This window comes from Rhamphochromis longiceps, linkage group LG9, assembly GCF_057381845.1.
Source record: "Rhamphochromis longiceps isolate RC_006_pf linkage group LG9, R_longiceps_female_GT1.1, whole genome shotgun sequence".
NCBI classification, from domain to species: Eukaryota; Metazoa; Chordata; class Actinopteri; order Cichliformes; family Cichlidae; genus Rhamphochromis; species Rhamphochromis longiceps.
The window spans coordinates 32,033,024-32,039,457 of NC_140565.1; the positions used below are offsets into that span (position 1 = coordinate 32,033,024).

At 43.1% G+C, this 6,434-nt stretch overlaps 1 protein-coding gene across 3 annotated transcripts in view; it reads left to right on the top strand.

The window, feature by feature from the left end:
• LOC146662609 (uncharacterized) overlaps window positions 1–6,434 on the top strand; it is a 108,393-nt gene that overhangs the window by 20,376 nt on the left and 81,583 nt on the right. The gene's annotated exons all lie outside the window — the stretch shown is intronic.

Genomic DNA, 6,434 nt, shown 5'->3' on the forward strand with positions numbered 1-6,434 from the left:
AAGAGAGAGCCGCTGTAGACAGCGCATCCGGTCCTGCAGTATATCTGCGCTGGTCCAGTTGACTGCTATCTTCCCCGGTAGGGCACAAGCATCGAAGGCGTTGGAAAGGGAGGGGGGATGAGTGAGTGCTTATCAGTGTAAGTGTGTGTGTGTGCGTGTCCATAGTTTAGCTGAGACAGTGTCCTTCGGCCTATCAGGCTAAGTAAACAGTCCTCCAGCCAATCCAGGTGTCCTTGCATGGGACGGGAAGAATAGCCGTAACACAGTCGTTATCAGGGAGTGATTGTTCGGCTCCAGCCTTGGGCCTGCAGCTGGCGCCATTATGGGGGTCCGCAATCTCAATGTTGATTTTGTAAATTTCCATGCGAGCAGCCCAGGAGAATTTTCAGGCTTCCCTAACACTCCGACACTGGCCTCTCGATCTCCCGTTGGAGAGCCGCGAGCCTCCCCATGATGGTATCAAACTTCTGTTCCATGGTGTTGTCATTCTTTTGATTCTGAGACCTCACAGCTGCAGTGATCCGTTCCGTGATGTCGTCCAACTGTCGCTCAAGGGTGTCATTTTGAGCAGGCCTTTCTCTGATGTTTCCCCCCATACGCTCAATGTTGTTGCTTTGAGCCTTCACAGCAGCTGTAAGCATCTCCAAGGTGTTGACCAGATTACGTTCGTTGTGAGAGGTCGCGCCTCGTCCCATCGCTTCAATTCCAGCGGGCAGCCTTGGGGGGGTTTGAACAGCCGGTTCCGCTCTCTTATTTCTCCGATAAACCAGGGCCAAGCCAGCGCCGATCAGCACGAACCCTGTTATCACGGTTCCGAATAGATAGATATCTTCAGCGTCCTCGATTGACAGTCCCGCCAGACACATGACCCTCCAGTTCTGCCACCCGTCCATCATGTATCCGGCAGGGAAAGTCCCTCCAGGGCACTCAGGCTCTCCCGAGCCCAGACTTCTCGTTGAGAAAAGGGTGTCAATAGCATTCAGAGACCTGGCTCAGTGTGTTAATGACCCATCGCATGTTAAAGGACATACTTTGGACTTGGTTTTCTCATATGGACTGGATATTTGTATCAAGGATATAAGTGATGCTGGGATCTCGGATCATTTCCCAGTTATATTTGATACTGGCTTATGCACTAATGAACTACATTCCTTGGCCTTTAAGCATGCTGTAGTCCACCGGATTCTTAAAAAAAGAAACTCTGACTGTTATGACCTTTCAAACTACAGACAGATCTCTAAGCTTTCGTTCTTGTCCAAGATCCTGGAGAGACTAGTTCTCTCCCAGCTCCAGGTGTACTTGGACACGAACAATATTGCTGAGAAATTTCAATCTGCCTTTAAGCCATTGCATAGCACTGAAACAGCGTTGGTTAGAGTTCTTAATGATATTCTTGTAATCACTGGTACTGGACGTTCTATGGTCCTAGTTTTACTGGACCTCTCTTTGGCCTTTGATATGGTGGACCATAACATTTTATTACTAAGACTTGAGCACACTGTGGGTATTAGAGGCACTGCCCTCGACTGGTTTAAATCATATCTCGCTGATAGATCCTTATCAGTTAACTTAGGCACCTTCTCCTCTTCCTCCACTCCGGTCTGTTGTGGTGTGCCTTAAGGATCAGTTTTAGGCCCTATTCTCTTCTCATTGTATTTGCTCCATCTAGGCGAATCTGATGTGGGCACATTAAAGATAATTGTAAATGCCTTGGAGAGGGTTTACACCTTTTAAACAGGCTGATGGCCCTACTATAGTAAAGAGTACAGTACACTGCATAGACAGAGAGGAAAGATCTATAATTCTGTTGTAAAATGTAGCTCAGAAGTGTTTGGGTTCTTATGAGAGAGCAGCTTGATGTAACTAAGGTTGTCGTTTTCTTTGCAGATGAAAAATGAACGCTGTTTCATTTCTGTATATGATCTCATATTTTGTTTTCTTTTATGATATAACTGCCATCCTTCGAACAAAGAGTGGAGACTCAGATGGAGAGAAGATGACCATAAAATGTGAATTTGTTGTTTCCTTCTGACTTTAGGAAGGATGCACATTGTGAATTCTTTGAGTACACAATGGTGCCGATGTTCAGTAGTTAGAAAAGAAATCTCCATGTGTTGTTATGTGATTCTTAATTAATTATTTTAGATTCTTAATTGTGGTATCACAAAGGGTGGGAATGTGGTGGCAGATTTCTTTCCTCATGTATTAATCACATATTTAATCATATCACATTAGTTATAGTAATATCACTTTCTCACTTTTCTATAGTAAGAGCACTCCTGTCACTAGTTTACATGCATGTGGAAAGTTAACACAGTGAGGCCATTGTAATGGGAGACATTAAACAGATAATGAGACTCCTTCTGCTTATCAGGGATGTAAATCCTTAGGTGAATGCTAAGCAGAAAACAAGGTCATAAATAATTCTCTCTGTGAGGGAGGAGGTATAGCCACAACATGCCCAGGACCCACTACAGTTTGCATACAAGGCGGGTGTCGGAGTGGAGGATGCCATCCTGTACCTCCTACACAGAGCCCACTCACACCTGGATGGGGGAAAAGGCACGGTCAGGATACTGTTTCTTGACTTTTCCAGTGCCTTTAATACCATCCGGCCCTGTATGCTTCAGGAAAAACTGAACAGGATGGAGGTGGACCCCTGCCTGGTCGCTTGGATCTCCGACTACCTCACCGACAGACCACAGTACGTCAGGCTGAAGGACATCACGTCTGACACTGTGGTCAGCAGCACAGGAGCACCACAGGGAACTGTGCTGTCCCCTCTTCTCTTCACCCTGTACACCTCTGACTTCTGCTACAACTCTGAATTATGCCACATTCAGAAGTTTGCAGACGACACAGCCATCATGGGGTGTATCTGGGATGATCAGGAAGAGGAGTACAGAAGTCTGGTGAGGAACTTTGTCGCATGGAGTCACACAAACCACCTGCAACTCAACACCTCAAAGACTAAGGAACTGGTTGTGGACTTCGGGAGGTCTAGAGCAGGTCCACTGCCGGTTCAGATAGAGGGGGAGGAGGTGGAGGTGGTCAACAAGTACAAGTACCTCGGGCTGTGGGTGGACAATAAACTGGACTGGTCATGCAACACAGAGCACCTGTATAAAAAAGCCCAAAGCCGACTGTACTTCCTCAGGAGGCTGAGGTCTTTTAACATCTGCAGGAAGCTCCTGAGGATGTTTTACCAGTCGGTGGTTGCTGGAGTACTTTTCTATGCTGTGGTGTGCTGGGGGAGCAGCACAGCAAAGAGGGACTCATCCAGGCTGGAGAAACTGATCAGGAGGGCTAGCTCTGTGGTCGGCATGAAGCTGGACACTCTGGTGACAGTGGCAGAGAAAAGGACATTAAAGAAACTGATGGACATTATGGACAATGCCAGGCATCCTCTGCACACGGCCATTAACAACCAGAAGAGTCTGTTCAGTGACAGGTTGCTTCTCCCAAAGACAAGAACTAACAGACTTAAAAACTCCTTTGTCCCACACGCCATCAGACTGTTTAACTCCTCTCTGGAGGGGAGAGGGAGGGGAAACAGGAGGACAAAGGTGGGGGGAACAACTAAGCTGTAGTGCCTCTTCACCTCACTGTGCAATACATTTTGTGCAATACTTTTGTAAATAGTCAACAGTGCAATAGACCTCAATACTTGAAATGTGCAATTCACTTGTATTTTTTATTTTTTATTCCTATTTATTCTATTTATCCCCTTCGTATATTTTATTTATATTGTCTCTGTATTTATATATATGTGTGTGTGTGTGTGTGTGTGTGTGTGTGCGTGTGTGTGCGCGCGTGTGTGTGTGTGTGTGTGTATATATATATATATATAAAATATTCTGTAACTCTGTAACTTCTGTCGGTGCTGTGCTTTTTTGGAAATCGAATTTCCCAGAGGAACCCACCCGAGGGATTAATAAAGTTCTATCTAATCTAATCTATTCCCTCAACAATGTGGAGATCCAGTTTTCTCACCTTATGGCAGCTGAGGTGAGAAAAAACAATCCCAGGTGCATCCCCCGCAGCCCAGGTTTGTTTACCAGATAGGCTTTGGAAACGCTGGACACAACATGAGGCAATAAAGATGAGCAGAGAGAAAGAGTTCCAGGTGCACACTCAGTAAGTTTAATTAACTCTTGTCTCTAAACACACAGGTTAAGACAAGGTTTGCAAATGTAAGTAAAACAATGACATTTAACAATTTCAATGTAACAATAGTGTATACATGTCAGTGTAAGTCCAGTGTATACAGGTATATATGTCATAAAAAGTCCACAACACTGCCATTGGTATGGAATCAGAACGATGCCACCTTGAAACGAAACCGAAAAAAATATTGAAACCGAAAAAAAATATTGTAACTAGAGATGGCACGATACCACTTTTTTTTATGTCCGATACCGATATCATAAATTTGGATATCTGCCGATACCGATATGAATCCGATATAGTATTTTTTAATCAACAAAACTGTTTTTTTAAAATATCTTGCTGCATTTTGCATAAGTTCATACTCAAGTTTAAAACAACAACTACACTAAAGCTATTCTGTTATACCTGTATGCAAAAAAAAAATAATTTCATAGTTCAGCAATACTGATCAATCTAATAAACTTAAACCTACACCATCCTCCCTATTCTGGTATTTTAAAGAGTACTTAGCGTAAATATTAAGCAACCTAACTAATAGGGTTCCAACTCCCAGCAACAACAAAAATAAATAAATAAAAAATAGGGAACCACCCCTCACACTCCACCTCATGATGCTTAATCCACGTAATCAACCTTAATTTGATGCAGTGTGAAAAAAAATGCACAGAAATCAATTATTTTTCAAGAAATATTAAATAGATTCAACATCTTTCTTCAACAAAATTGCAGACTGCACAGATGGTACCTTCCCAAAGGAAAAAGTACTATAGCTTACTAGGGTATATTAGACTTAATAGTCACTATATACAGTAATTGACTTCTATTCCTTTTACATCAAATTAAAACTTTGGGTGTCAGATAATTATTTATTAAAAGCCAGACATTTTAAATGAGAATAAGAAAGAAAAGTATGTCTCTGTGCCCCTTTTCCCTGTTAATGCCCTATCGGCCCCCCTGGCTAAACTTTGCTAGATCCACCCCTGCACAGTTACCAGCGTCAGCTACGTAGAAAAAGATCCTGGTCTAGAAAGTAATATAAATAAATTCTAACAACAGCTTATCAAGCTTAAACGTGCTGCTGTTGTTCAGCCGCTGGTTTCCTCTTTCTGGTGCAAAGTGGACCAAAAACAAACAAGAGAGACGGACTCGCGACAGAAAAGCCGATCAGCTGATCATTAAGCAGTTTCATGATTGAAGTAGCAGCAAGAAGAGGCAGTCGCTTGTTAAGCTTAACGCAGGAATGCTTTACAAACATTCAGAGATGGACTTACACACTTGCTTTACTTCTCTCGGGGATAACTTTATCGGAGATGAAATGCCGGGTTGCTAGCGAAGCTCCAAATGCTATCCAGACCACCGACAGGTCCCGCATGCCACAGCCGCTCTATCACGTGATGCATACTGCTCCGACGTGCTAACGTTCTGAGGTGAGTTACGGCGTGTTGCAAGTTTTGCGAGGTGCTTTCGAATCTTGTATTGAAACCGGAAAAAAAATTCATAGTGAAAAACAATTAATTGAAACTGTAATGTTTTTGTTTTCGCTTAAAAAAATTTTTTTTTTCGGTTTCAATCCATTTTTCAGTTTCAATCTGCTGGCACTGTTTTGGCGTCAGGGGCGCGCTGGGGGGGGGGGGGGTGGCGGGGTTTCCGACCCGCATGTATTTCCATATATTATAGAGGCCACTAGTGCTGACCAAGCTGCCATCTTTCTCTCTTCCCGTCTTTCAATGGCTGCTTCAATTTCAGCTTGAACCTCCAAACCGCAAGTAAGTAATCATTTTTTGTCATCTTTTCTTGCTGTCCCACTGGGCTGGACATTAGTTTAGTTTTTTTAGCTACATCTGGTGAAGTTGTGGTAAAATGCTGGTATTAGCCTATTCGTCGTAGCAAGCTAGCCTGAAGCTAATATTTGCTAGATTTAGGGACACCCGTGTCTCTTCAGGAGTTGGAGGCCGGTGTTCTAGGAGCGGATCTCAGGATCTCAACAGGCAGTAACGTAATACATGCACCGGCGTTACGTATTTAAAATACAAAATATGAGTAAATGTATCCGTTACAGTTACTGTTCAATAGGTGATATTGAGAATACAGTTAGTTTGTTGAAAAAAATGGATTACATGGCGGTATTTTCCTGTTTCATATGTTAGGCTATGGTCTCTCTATTTTTGGTAATTCCACGCCGGTGGAAACCCAAACAAAACACGCAATAAGAGCCTCTAAAAATGATTATACAAAAATTATTTAATATGAAGGCAATAGCAGAG